General features: G+C 44.9%; 11 non-coding genes across 11 annotated transcripts; all 11 read left to right on the top strand.

Moving 5' to 3' along the window:
- Positions 1-115: 115 nt before the first annotated feature.
- LOC141191778 (U2 spliceosomal RNA) lies at positions 116-306 on the top strand. The gene has a single exon (XR_012265482.1). It is a non-coding gene; the product is annotated as a U2 spliceosomal RNA (small nuclear RNA).
- A 1,115-nt stretch (positions 307-1,421) lies between these two features.
- Positions 1,422-1,612, top strand: LOC141191777 (U2 spliceosomal RNA). The gene has a single exon (XR_012265481.1). It is a non-coding gene; the product is annotated as a U2 spliceosomal RNA (small nuclear RNA).
- A 1,112-nt stretch (positions 1,613-2,724) lies between these two features.
- Positions 2,725-2,915, top strand: LOC141191776 (U2 spliceosomal RNA). The gene has a single exon (XR_012265480.1). It is a non-coding gene; the product is annotated as a U2 spliceosomal RNA (small nuclear RNA).
- Positions 2,916-4,030: 1,115 nt separating this feature from the next.
- On the top strand, positions 4,031-4,221 carry LOC141191775 (U2 spliceosomal RNA). The gene has a single exon (XR_012265479.1). It is a non-coding gene; the product is annotated as a U2 spliceosomal RNA (small nuclear RNA).
- A 1,114-nt stretch (positions 4,222-5,335) lies between these two features.
- LOC141191774 (U2 spliceosomal RNA) lies at positions 5,336-5,526 on the top strand. Its single transcript, XR_012265478.1, has one exon. It is a non-coding gene; the product is annotated as a U2 spliceosomal RNA (small nuclear RNA).
- A 1,115-nt stretch (positions 5,527-6,641) lies between these two features.
- Positions 6,642-6,832, top strand: LOC141191773 (U2 spliceosomal RNA). Its single transcript, XR_012265477.1, has one exon. It is a non-coding gene; the product is annotated as a U2 spliceosomal RNA (small nuclear RNA).
- A 1,112-nt stretch (positions 6,833-7,944) lies between these two features.
- On the top strand, positions 7,945-8,135 carry LOC141191771 (U2 spliceosomal RNA). Its single transcript, XR_012265475.1, has one exon. It is a non-coding gene; the product is annotated as a U2 spliceosomal RNA (small nuclear RNA).
- Positions 8,136-9,247: 1,112 nt separating this feature from the next.
- LOC141191770 (U2 spliceosomal RNA) lies at positions 9,248-9,438 on the top strand. The gene has a single exon (XR_012265474.1). It is a non-coding gene; the product is annotated as a U2 spliceosomal RNA (small nuclear RNA).
- Positions 9,439-10,553: 1,115 nt separating this feature from the next.
- On the top strand, positions 10,554-10,744 carry LOC141191769 (U2 spliceosomal RNA). The gene has a single exon (XR_012265473.1). It is a non-coding gene; the product is annotated as a U2 spliceosomal RNA (small nuclear RNA).
- Positions 10,745-11,859: 1,115 nt separating this feature from the next.
- LOC141191768 (U2 spliceosomal RNA) lies at positions 11,860-12,050 on the top strand. Its single transcript, XR_012265472.1, has one exon. It is a non-coding gene; the product is annotated as a U2 spliceosomal RNA (small nuclear RNA).
- A 1,118-nt stretch (positions 12,051-13,168) lies between these two features.
- On the top strand, positions 13,169-13,359 carry LOC141191767 (U2 spliceosomal RNA). The gene has a single exon (XR_012265471.1). It is a non-coding gene; the product is annotated as a U2 spliceosomal RNA (small nuclear RNA).
- Positions 13,360-13,419: the final 60 nt, after the last annotated feature.

Below are 13,419 nucleotides of genomic sequence, written 5' to 3'. Positions count from 1 at the left end.
TAAGGGATCTAGAGGTTGACAACATGTCTTCTTAACGGGAGTCCAGGAGCTCATCTCCACAAATGGACTTTTCAGGATCCTTGGGTGGCTCCGTAGTTTGAAACCAATTCTGGTTATCGCTTCTCGGCCTTTTGGCTAAGATCAAGTGTAGTATCTGTTCTTATCAGTTTAATATCTGATACGTCCCCTATCTGGGGACCATATATTAAATGGATTTTTAGAACAGGGAGATGGAAAAAGAGCTTGCTCTGTCCACTCCACGCATTGACCTGGTATTGCAGTATCTCCAGGACCGGTGCACCCCTTCTTTAATGCAGTTTCTAAAATCAGAAAGAATTGAATTCAATGTTTTTTGTTCATTTTGCTTGTTTGTCGGATTTTGGGATGGACTCTTTGGCTTTGCTTTTCTTCTCCTCATTGGATTTTTCATGTTCAAAGTTGCAGAAGCCAGATTACAAGCTCATTTTGGTTCAACTTCAGCAACTGTGCATTGCATTGCCATGTAATGTGATGCAATGCTATCTTTCTAGCTCTCCCTTTTTACTTCCTTTTGGATAAACAGACATATTAGGCAAGCATTTTGGAGCTTTCACCTAAATAACTACAGGTGGTGAGATAAGCTGCACAATATAATTGACCTTTCAGTATATTGTTGCACACACACCATCTATTTAGCAAATGCCCTTGTTATCAACAGCAGCCTTTTAAACTCACCTGAGCTAACAGGTATGTGCGCTGGTTACTCTGCTGCGCTTAAAATTTCTTTTTTGGTTTGCTACAATGCCTTTTCTGAAACGTTGTCTCCCTCTGCTGGAACACTGACTTCTTTCATTTAATGCCTGCAGACTATAAAAGAGAACCCAACCCAAAAAGTTTGGTTGATTAGTCTGTGGCATTCTGTTAAACTGTTGCTTATGGCGGTCTCTGTGAGCTTCTCAGCGACATTCAGCCAGCCAGGTATCCTGCCTGCAGTAGATGGAATGTGGCAATGGAACGCTGGCTGCGCGTGTCATAATAGGCTCTGAGCCTTTATATACCTGTGCACAGCAGCAGCCACCTTCAGTCTGCTGCTGGACAGCCAGCAGCAGCAGCAGCAGGAGAGGTATGTAATCAGGAGCCCTCCTGCTAAGGGTAGACAGCTGCTCGTTCCACCCCACCCCCCGCCTTAATTGGTTCTCCTCCCTTCCAACGGTGTTGAGGCGGGTGGGAACAGCAGGGGGTGAAGGTGCTGTGTTTAAAGAGGTGGAGTTATGCAGATCTAAAACGCGTGGATTGCAGCAGCAGCAAGCCGAAAAGTGCAGGCATGTAAGGGATCTAGAGGTTGACAACATGTCTTCTTAACGGGAGTCCAGGAGCTCATCTCCACAAATGGACTTTTCAGGATCCTTGGGTGGCTCCGTAGTTTGAAACCAATTCTGGTTATCGCTTCTCGGCCTTTTGGCTAAGATCAAGTGTAGTATCTGTTCTTATCAGTTTAATATCTGATACGTCCCCTATCTGGGGACCATATATTAAATGGATTTTTAGAACAGGGAGATGGAAAAAGAGCTTGCTCTGTCCACTCCACGCATTGACCTGGTATTGCAGTATCTCCAGGACCGGTGCACCCCTTCTTTAATGCAGTTTCTAAAATCAGAAAGAATTGAATTCAATGTTTTTTGTTCATTTTGCTTGTTTGTCGGATTTTGGGATGGACTCTTTGGCTTTGCTTTTCTTCTCCTCATTGGATTTTTCATGTTCAAAGTTGCAGAAGCCAGATTACAAGCTCATTTTGGTTCAACTTCAGCAACTGTGCATTGCATTGCCATGTAATGTGATGCAATGCTATCTTTCTAGCTCTCCCTTTTTACTTCCTTTTGGATAAACAGACATATTAGGCAAGCATTTTGGAGCTTTCACCTAAATAACTACAGGTGGTGAGATAAGCTGCACAATATAATTGACCTTTCAGTATATTGTTGCACACACACCATCTATTTAGCAAATGCCCTTGTTATCAACAGCAGCCTTTTAAACTCACCTGAGCTAACAGGTATGTGCGCTGGTTACTCTGCTGCGCTTAAAATTTCTTTTTTGGTTTGCTACAATGCCTTTTCTGAAACGTTGTCTCCCTCTGCTGGAACACTGACTTCTTTCATTTAATGCCTGCAGACTATAAAAGAGAACCCAACCCAAAAAGTTTGGTTGATTAGTCTGTGGCATTCTGTTAAACTGTTGCTTATGGCGGTCTCTGTGAGCTTCTCAGCGACATTCAGCCAGCCAGGTATCCTGCCTGCAGTAGATGGAATGTGGCAATGGAACGCTGGCTGCGCGTGTCATAATAGGCTCTGAGCCTTTATATACCTGTGCAAAGCAGCAGCCACCTTCAGTCTGCTGCTGGACAGCCAGCAGCAGCAGCAGGAGAGGTATGTAATCAGGAGCCCTCCTGCTAAGGGTAGACAGCTGCTCGTTCCACCCCACCCCCCGCCTTAATTGGTTCTCCTCCCTTCCAACGGTGTTGAGGCGGGTGGGAACAGCAGGGGGTGAAGGTGCTGTGTTTAAAGAGGTGGAGTTATGCAGATCTAAAATGCGTGGATTGCAGCAGCAGCAAGCCGAAAAGTGCAGGCATGTAAGGGATCTAGAGGTTGACAACATGTCTTCTTAACGGGAGTCCAGGAGCTCATCTCCACAAATGGACTTTTCAGGATCCTTGGGTGGCTCCGTAGTTTGAAACCAATTCTGGTTATCGCTTCTCGGCCTTTTGGCTAAGATCAAGTGTAGTATCTGTTCTTATCAGTTTAATATCTGATACGTCCCCTATCTGGGGACCATATATTAAATGGATTTTTAGAACAGGGAGATGGAAAAAGAGCTTGCTCTGTCCACTCCACGCATTGACCTGGTATTGCAGTATCTCCAGGACCGGTGCACCCCTTCTTTAATGCAGTTTCTAAAATCAGAAAGAATTGAATTCAATGTTTTTTGTTCATTTTGCTTGTTTGTCGGATTTTGGGATGGACTCTTTGGCTTTGCTTTTCTTCTCCTCATTGGATTTTTCATGTTCAAAGTTGCAGAAGCCAGATTACAAGCTCATTTTGGTTCAACTTCAGCAACTGTGCATTGCATTGCCATGTAATGTGATGCAATGCTATCTTTCTAGCTCTCCCTTTTTACTTCCTTTTGGATAAACAGACATATTAGGCAAGCATTTTGGAGCTTTCACCTAAATAACTACAGGTGGTGAGATAAGCTGCACAATATAATTGACCTTTCAGTATATTGTTGCACACACACCATCTATTTAGCAAATGCCCTTGTTATCAACAGCAGCCTTTTAAACTCACCTGAGCTAACAGGTATGTGCGCTGGTTACTCTGCTGCGCTTAAAATTTCTTTTTTGGTTTGCTACAATGCCTTTTCTGAAACGTTGTCTCCCTCTGCTGGAACACTGACTTCTTTCATTTAATGCCTGCAGACTATAAAAGAGAACCCAACCCAAAAAGTTTGGTTGATTAGTCTGTGGCATTCTGTTAAACTGTTGCTTATGGCGGTCTCTGTGAGCTTCTCAGCGACATTCAGCCAGCCAGGTATCCTGCCTGCAGTAGATGGAATGTGGCAATGGAACGCTGGCTGCGCGTGTCATAATAGGCTCTGAGCCTTTATATACCTGTGCACAGCAGCAGCCACCTTCAGTCTGCTGCTGGACAGCCAGCAGCAGCAGCAGCAGGAGAGGTATGTAATCAGGAGCCCTCCTGCTAAGGGTAGACAGCTGCTCGTTCCACCCCACCCCCCGCCTTAATTGGTTCTCCTCCCTTCCAACGGTGTTGAGGCGGGTGGGAACAGCAGGGGGTGAAGGTGCTGTGTTTAAAGAGGTGGAGTTATGCAGATCTAAAACGCGTGGATTGCAGCAGCAGCAAGCCGAAAAGTGCAGGCATGTAAGGGATCTAGAGGTTGACAACATGTCTTCTTAACGGGAGTCCAGGAGCTCATCTCCACAAATGGACTTTTCAGGATCCTTGGGTGGCTCCGTAGTTTGAAACCAATTCTGGTTATCGCTTCTCGGCCTTTTGGCTAAGATCAAGTGTAGTATCTGTTCTTATCAGTTTAATATCTGATACGTCCCCTATCTGGGGACCATATATTAAATGGATTTTTAGAACAGGGAGATGGAAAAAGAGCTTGCTCTGTCCACTCCACGCATTGACCTGGTATTGCAGTATCTCCAGGACCGGTGCACCCCTTCTTTAATGCAGTTTCTAAAATCAGAAAGAATTGAATTCAATGTTTTTTGTTCATTTTGCTTGTTTGTCGGATTTTGGGATGGACTCTTTGGCTTTGCTTTTCTTCTCCTCATTGGATTTTTCATGTTCAAAGTTGCAGAAGCCAGATTACAAGCTCATTTTGGTTCAACTTCAGCAACTGTGCATTGCATTGCCATGTAATGTGATGCAATGCTATCTTTCTAGCTCTCCCTTTTTACTTCCTTTTGGATAAACAGACATATTAGGCAAGCATTTTGGAGCTTTCACCTAAATAACTACAGGTGGTGAGATCAGCTGCACAATATAATTGACCTTTCAGTATATTGTTGCACACACACCATCTATTTAGCAAATGCCCTTGTTATCAACAGCAGCCTTTTAAACTCACCTGAGCTAACAGGTATGTGCGCTGGTTTCTCTGCTGCGCTTAAAATTTCTTTTTTGGTTTGCTACAATGCCTTTTCTGAAACGTTGTCTCCCTCTGCTGGAACACTGACTTCTTTCATTTAATGCCTGCAGACTATAAAAGAGAACCCAACCCAAAAAGTTTGGTTGATTAGTCTGTGGCATTCTGTTAAACTGTTGCTTATGGCGGTCTCTGTGAGCTTCTCAGCGACATTCAGCCAGCCAGGTATCCTGCCTGCAGTAGATGGAATGTGGCAATGGAACGCTGGCTGCGCGTGTCATAATAGGCTCTGAGCCTTTATATACCTGTGCACAGCAGCAGCCACCTTCAGTCTGCTGCTGGACAGCCAGCAGCAGCAGCAGCAGGAGAGGTATGTAATCAGGAGCCCTCCTGCTAAGGGTAGACAGCTGCTCGTTCCACCCCACCCCCGCCTTAATTGGTTCTCCTCCCTTCCAACGGTGTTGAGGCGGGTGGGAACAGCAGGGGGTGAAGGTGCTGTGTTTAAAGAGGTGGAGTTATGCAGATCTAAAACGCGTGGATTGCAGCAGCAGCAAGCCGAAAAGTGCAGGCATGTAAGGGATCTAGAGGTTGACAACATGTCTTCTTAACGGGAGTCCAGGAGCTCATCTCCACAAATGGACTTTTCAGGATCCTTGGGTGGCTCCGTAGTTTGAAACCAATTCTGGTTATCGCTTCTCGGCCTTTTGGCTAAGATCAAGTGTAGTATCTGTTCTTATCAGTTTAATATCTGATACGTCCCCTATCTGGGGACCATATATTAAATGGATTTTTAGAACAGGGAGATGGAAAAAGAGCTTGCTCTGTCCACTCCACGCATTGACCTGGTATTGCAGTATCTCCAGGACCGGTGCACCCCTTCTTTAATGCAGTTTCTAAAATCAGAAAGAATTGAATTCAATGTTTTTTGTTCATTTTGCTTGTTTGTCGGATTTTGGGATGGACTCTTTGGCTTTGCTTTTCTTCTCCTCATTGGATTCTTCATGTTCAAAGTTGCAGAAGCCAGATTACAAGCTCATTTTGGTTCAACTTCAGCAACTGTGCATTGCATTGCCATGTAATGTGATGCAATGCTATCTTTCTAGCTCTCCCTTTTTACTTCCTTTTGGATAAACAGACATATTAGGCAAGCATTTTGGAGCTTTCACCTAAATAACTACAGGTGGTGAGATAAGCTGCACAATATAATTGACCTTTCAGTATATTGTTGCACACACACCATCTATTTAGCAAATGCCCTTGTTATCAACAGCAGCCTTTTAAACTCACCTGAGCTAACAGGTATGTGCGCTGGTTACTCTGCTGCGCTTAAAATTTCTTTTTTGGTTTGCTACAATGCCTTTTCTGAAACGTTGTCTCCCTCTGCTGGAGCACTGACTTCTTTCATTTAATGCCTGCAGACTATAAAAGAGAACCCAACCCAAAAAGTTTGGTTGATTAGTCTGTGGCATTCTGTTAAACTGTTGCTTATGGCGGTCTCTGTGAGCTTCTCAGCGACATTCAGCCAGCCAGGTATCCTGCCTGCAGTAGATGGAATGTGGCAATGGAACGCTGGCTGCGCGTGTCATAATAGGCTCTGAGCCTTTATATACCTGTGCACAGCAGCAGCCACCTTCAGTCTGCTGCTGGACAGCCAGCAGCAGCAGCAGCAGGAGAGGTATGTAATCAGGAGCCCTCCTGCTAAGGGTAGACAGCTGCTCGTTCCACCCCACCCCCCGCCTTAATTGGTTCTCCTCCCTTCCAACGGTGTTGAGGCGGGTGGGAACAGCAGGGGGTGAAGGTGCTGTGTTTAAAGAGGTGGAGTTATGCAGATCTAAAACGCGTGGATTGCAGCAGCAGCAAGCCGAAAAGTGCAGGCATGTAAGGGATCTAGAGGTTGACAACATGTCTTCTTAACGGGAGTCCAGGAGCTCATCTCCACAAATGGACTTTTCAGGATCCTTGGGTGGCTCCGTAGTTTGAAACCAATTCTGGTTATCGCTTCTCGGCCTTTTGGCTAAGATCAAGTGTAGTATCTGTTCTTATCAGTTTAATATCTGATACGTCCCCTATCTGGGGACCATATATTAAATGGATTTTTAGAACAGGGAGATGGAAAAAGAGCTTGCTCTGTCCACTCCACGCATTGACCTGGTATTGCAGTATCTCCAGGACCGGTGCACCCCTTCTTTAATGCAGTTTCTAAAATCAGAAAGAATTGAATTCAATGTTTTTTGTTCATTTTGCTTGTTTGTCGGATTTTGGGATGGACTCTTTGGCTTTGCTTTTCTTCTCCTCATTGGATTTTTCATGTTCAAAGTTGCAGAAGCCAGATTACAAGCTCATTTTGGTTCAACTTCAGCAACTGTGCATTGCATTGCCATGTAATGTGATGCAATGCTATCTTTCTAGCTCTCCCTTTTTACTTCCTTTTGGATAAACAGACATATTAGGCAAGCATTTTGGAGCTTTCACCTAAATAACTACAGGTGGTGAGATAAGCTGCACAATATAATTGACCTTTCAGTATATTGTTGCACACACACCATCTATTTAGCAAATGCCCTTGTTATCAACAGCAGCCTTTTAAACTCACCTGAGCTAACAGGTATGTGCGCTGGTTACTCTGCTGCGCTTAAAATTTCTTTTTTGGTTTGCTACAATGCCTTTTCTGAAACGTTGTCTCCCTCTGCTGGAACACTGACTTCTTTCATTTAATGCCTGCAGACTATAAAAGAGAACCCAACCCAAAAAGTTTGGTTGATTAGTCTGTGGCATTCTGTTAAACTGTTGCTTATGGCGGTCTCTGTGAGCTTCTCAGCGACATTCAGCCAGCCAGGTATCCTGCCTGCAGTAGATGGAATGTGGCAATGGAACGCTGGCTGCGCGTGTCATAATAGGCTCTGAGCCTTTATATACCTGTGCACAGCAGCAGCCACCTTCAGTCTGCTGCTGGACAGCCAGCAGCAGCAGCAGGAGAGGTATGTAATCAGGAGCCCTCCTGCTAAGGGTAGACAGCTGCTCGTTCCACCCCACCCCCCGCCTTAATTGGTTCTCCTCCCTTCCAACGGTGTTGAGGCGGGTGGGAACAGCAGGGGGTGAAGGTGCTGTGTTTAAAGAGGTGGAGTTATGCAGATCTAAAACGCGTGGATTGCAGCAGCAGCAAGCCGAAAAGTGCAGGCATGTAAGGGATCTAGAGGTTGACAACATGTCTTCTTAACGGGAGTCCAGGAGCTCATCTCCACAAATGGACTTTTCAGGATCCTTGGGTGGCTCCGTAGTTTGAAACCAATTCTGGTTATCGCTTCTCGGCCTTTTGGCTAAGATCAAGTGTAGTATCTGTTCTTATCAGTTTAATATCTGATACGTCCCCTATCTGGGGACCATATATTAAATGGATTTTTAGAACAGGGAGATGGAAAAAGAGCTTGCTCTGTCCACTCCACGCATTGACCTGGTATTGCAGTATCTCCAGGACCGGTGCACCCCTTCTTTAATGCAGTTTCTAAAATCAGAAAGAATTGAATTCAATGTTTTTTGTTCATTTTGCTTGTTTGTCGGATTTTGGGATGGACTCTTTGGCTTTGCTTTTCTTCTCCTCATTGGATTTTTCATGTTCAAAGTTGCAGAAGCCAGATTACAAGCTCATTTTGGTTCAACTTCAGCAACTGTGCATTGCATTGCCATGTAATGTGATGCAATGCTATCTTTCTAGCTCTCCCTTTTTACTTCCTTTTGGATAAACAGACATATTAGGCAAGCATTTTGGAGCTTTCACCTAAATAACTACAGGTGGTGAGATAAGCTGCACAATATAATTGACCTTTCAGTATATTGTTGCACACACACCATCTATTTAGCAAATGCCCTTGTTATCAACAGCAGCCTTTTAAACTCACCTGAGCTAACAGGTATGTGCGCTGGTTACTCTGCTGCGCTTAAAATTTCTTTTTTGGTTTGCTACAATGCCTTTTCTGAAACGTTGTCTCCCTCTGCTGGAACACTGACTTCTTTCATTTAATGCCTGCAGACTATAAAAGAGAACCCAACCCAAAAAGTTTGGTTGATTAGTCTGTGGCATTCTGTTAAACTGTTGCTTATGGCGGTCTCTGTGAGCTTCTCAGCGACATTCAGCCAGCCAGGTATCCTGCCTGCAGTAGATGGAATGTGGCAATGGAACGCTGGCTGCGCGTGTCATAATAGGCTCTGAGCCTTTATATACCTGTGCACAGCAGCAGCCACCTTCAGTCTGCTGCTGGACAGCCAGCAGCAGCAGCAGGAGAGGTATGTAATCAGGAGCCCTCCTGCTAAGGGTAGACAGCTGCTCGTTCCACCCCACCCCCCGCCTTAATTGGTTCTCCTCCCTTCCAACGGTGTTGAGGCGGGTGGGAACAGCAGGGGGTGAAGGTGCTGTGTTTAAAGAGGTGGAGTTATGCAGATCTAAAACGCGTGGATTGCAGCAGCAGCAAGCCGAAAAGTGCAGGCATGTAAGGGATCTAGAGGTTGACAACATGTCTTCTTAACGGGAGTCCAGGAGCTCATCTCCACAAATGGACTTTTCAGGATCCTTGGGTGGCTCCGTAGTTTGAAACCAATTCTGGTTATCGCTTCTCGGCCTTTTGGCTAAGATCAAGTGTAGTATCTGTTCTTATCAGTTTAATATCTGATACGTCCCCTATCTGGGGACCATATATTAAATGGATTTTTAGAACAGGGAGATGGAAAAAGAGCTTGCTCTGTCCACTCCACGCATTGACCTGGTATTGCAGTATCTCCAGGACCGGTGCACCCCTTCTTTAATGCAGTTTCTAAAATCAGAAAGAATTGAATTCAATGTTTTTTGTTCATTTTGCTTGTTTGTCGGATTTTGGGATGGACTCTTTGGCTTTGCTTTTCTTCTCCTCATTGGATTTTTCATGTTCAAAGTTGCAGAAGCCAGATTACAAGCTCATTTTGGTTCAACTTCAGCAACTGTGCATTGCATTGCCATGTAATGTGATGCAATGCTATCTTTCTAGCTCTCCCTTTTTACTTCCTTTTGGATAAACAGACATATTAGGCAAGCATTTTGGAGCTTTCACCTAAATAACTACAGGTGGTGAGATAAGCTGCACAATATAATTGACCTTTCAGTATATTGTTGCACACACACCATCTATTTAGCAAATGCCCTTGTTATCAACAGCAGCCTTTTAAACTCACCTGAGCTAACAGGTATGTGCGCTGGTTACTCTGCTGCGCTTAAAATTTCTTTTTTGGTTTGCTACAATGCCTTTTCTGAAACGTTGTCTCCCTCTGCTGGAACACTGACTTCTTTCATTTAATGCCTGCAGACTATAAAAGAGAACCCAACCCAAAAAGTTTGGTTGATTAGTCTGTGGCATTCTGTTAAACTGTTGCTTATGGCGGTCTCTGTGAGCTTCTCAGCGACATTCAGCCAGCCAGGTATCCTGCCTGCAGTAGATGGAATGTGGCAATGGAACGCTGGCTGCGCGTGTCATAATAGGCTCTGAGCCTTTATATACCTGTGCACAGCAGCAGCCACCTTCAGTCTGCTGCTGGACAGCCAGCAGCAGCAGCAGCAGGAAAGGTATGTAATCAGGAGCCCTCCTGCTAAGGGTAGACAGCTGCTCGTTCCACCCCACCCCCCGCCTTAATTGGTTCTCCTCCCTTCCAACGGTGTTGAGGCGGGTGGGAACAGCAGGGGGTGAAGGTGCTGTGTTTAAAGAGGTGGAGTTATGCAGATCTAAAACGCGTGGATTGCAGCAGCAGCAAGCCGAAAAGTGCAGGCATGTAAGGGATCTAGAGCTTGACAACATGTCTTCTTAACGGGAGTCCAGGAGCTCATCTCCACAAATGGACTTTTCAGGATCCTTGGGTGGCTCCGTAGTTTGAAACCAATTCTGGTTATCGCTTCTCGGCCTTTTGGCTAAGATCAAGTGTAGTATCTGTTCTTATCAGTTTAATATCTGATACGTCCCCTATCTGGGGACCATATATTAAATGGATTTTTAGAACAGGGAGATGGAAAAAGAGCTTGCTCTGTCCACTCCACGCATTGACCTGGTATTGCAGTATCTCCAGGACCGGTGCACCCCTTCTTTAATGCAGTTTCTAAAATCAGAAAGAATTGAATTCAATGTTTTTTGTTCATTTTGCTTGTTTGTCGGATTTTGGGATGGACTCTTTGGCTTTGCTTTTCTTCTCCTCATTGGATTTTTCATGTTCAAAGTTGCAGAAGCCAGATTACAAGCTCATTTTGGTTCAACTTCAGCAACTGTGCATTGCATTGCCATGTAATGTGATGCAATGCTATCTTTCTAGCTCTCCCTTTTTACTTCCTTTTGGATAAACAGACATATTAGGCAAGCATTTTGGAGCTTTCACCTAAATAACTACAGGTGGTGAGATAAGCTGCACAATATAATTGACCTTTCAGTATATTGTTGCACACACACCATCTATTTAGCAAATGCCCTTGTTATCAACAGCAGCCTTTTAAACTCACCTGAGCTAACAGGTATGTGCGCTGGTTACTCTGCTGCGCTTAAAATTTCTTTTTTGGTTTGCTACAATGCCTTTTCTGAAACGTTGTCTCCCTCTGCTGGAACACTGACTTCTTTCATTTAATGCCTGCAGACTATAAAAGAGAACCCAACCCAAAAAGTTTGGTTGATTAGTCTGTGGCATTCTGTTAAACTGTTGCTTATGGCGGTCTCTGTGAGCTTCTCAGCGACATTCAGCCAGCCAGGTATCCTGCCTGCAGTAGATGGAATGTGGCAATGGAACGCTGGCTGCGCGTGTCATAATAGGCTCTGAGCCTTTATATACCTGTGCACAGCAGCAGCCACCTTCAGTCTGCTGCTGGACAGCCAGCAGCAGCAGCAGCAGGAGAGGTATGTAATCAGGAGCCCTCCTGCTAAGGGTAGACAGCTGCTCGTTCCACCCCACCCCCCGCCTTAATTGGTTCTCCTCCCTTCCAACGGTGTTGAGGCGGGTGGGAACAGCAGGGGGTGAAGGTGCTGTGTTTAAAGAGGTGGAGTTATGCAGATCTAAAACGCGTGGATTGCAGCAGCAGCAAGCTGAAAAGTGCAGGCATGTAAGGGATCTAGAGGTTGACAACATGTCTTCTTAACGGGAGTCCAGGAGCTCATCTCCACAAATGGACTTTTCAGGATCCTTGGGTGGCTCCGTAGTTTGAAACCAATTCTGGTTATCGCTTCTCGGCCTTTTGGCTAAGATCAAGTGTAGTATCTGTTCTTATCAGTTTAATATCTGATACGTCCCCTATCTGGGGACCATATATTAAATGGATTTTTAGAACAGGGAGATGGAAAAAGAGCTTGCTCTGTCCACTCCACGCATTGACCTGGTATTGCAGTATCTCCAGGACCGGTGCACCCCTTCTTTAATGCAGTTTCTAAAATCAGAAAGAATTGAATTCAATGTTTTTTGTTCATTTTGCTTGTTTGTCGGATTTTGGGATGGACTCTTTGGCTTTGCTTTTCTTCTCCTCATTGGATTTTTCATGTTCAAAGTTGCAGAAGCCAGATTACAAGCTCATTTTGGTTCAACTTCAGCAACTGTGCATTGCATTGCCATGTAATGTGATGCAATGCTATCTTTCTAGCTCTTCCTTTTTACTTCCTTTTGGATAAACAGACATATTAGGCAAGCATTTTGGAGCTTTCACCTAAATAACTACAGGTGGTGAGATAAGCTGCACAATATAATTGACCTTTCAGTATATTGTTGCACACACACCATCTATTTAGCAAATGCCCTTGTTATCAACAGCAGCCTTTTAAACTCACCTGAGCTAACAGGTATGTGCGCTGGTTACTCTGCTGCGCTTAAAATTTCTTTTTTGGTTTGCTACAATGCCTTTTCTGAAACGTTGTCTCCCTCTGCTGGAACACTGACTTCTTTCATTTAATGCCTGCAGACTATAAAAGAGAACCCAACCCAAAAAGTTTGGTTGATTAGTCTGTGGCATTCTGTTAAACTGTTGCTTATGGCGGTCTCTGTGAGCTTCTCAGCGACATTCAGCCAGCCAGGTATCCTGCCTGCAGTAGATGGAATGTGGCAATGGAACGCTGGCTGCGCGTGTCATAATAGGCTCTGAGCCTTTATATACCTGTGCACAGCAGCAGCCACCTTCAGTCTGCTGCTGGACAGCCAGCAGCAGCAGCAGCAGCAGGAGAGGTATGTAATCAGGAGCCCTCCTGCTAAGGGTAGACAGCTGCTCGTTCCACCCCACCCCCCGCCTTAATTGGTTCTCCTCCCTTCCAACGGTGTTGAGGCGGGTGGGAACAGCAGGGGGTGAAGGTGCTGTGTTTAAAGAGGTGGAGTTATGCAGATCTAAAACGCGTGGATTGCAGCAGCAGCAAGCCGAAAAGTGCAGGCATGTAAGGGATCTAGAGGTTGACAACATGTCTTCTTAACGGGAGTCCAGGAGCTCATCTCCACAAATGGACTTTTCAGGATCCTTGGGTGGCTCCGTAGTTTGAAACCAATTCTGGTTATCGCTTCTCGGCCTTTTGGCTAAGATCAAGTGTAGTATCTGTTCTTATCAGTTTAATATCTGATACGTCCCCTATCTGGGGACCATATATTAAATGGATTTTTAGAACAGGGAGATGGAAAAAGAGCTTGCTCTGTCCACTCCACGCATTGACCTGGTATTGCAGTATCTCCAGGACCGGTGCACCCCTTCTTTAATGCAGTTTCTAAAATCAGAAAGAATTGAATTCAATGTTTTTTGTTCATTTTGCT

Source organism: Phyllobates terribilis, unplaced genomic scaffold (genome assembly GCF_046119375.1).
Source record: "Phyllobates terribilis strain yellow unplaced genomic scaffold, ASM4611937v1 Scaffold_52__1_contigs__length_9100884, whole genome shotgun sequence".
Classification (NCBI taxonomy): Eukaryota; Metazoa; Chordata; class Amphibia; order Anura; family Dendrobatidae; genus Phyllobates; species Phyllobates terribilis.
Note: the sequence above shows the minus strand (reverse complement) of the source record. Positions and strands in the feature narration are given on the sequence as shown.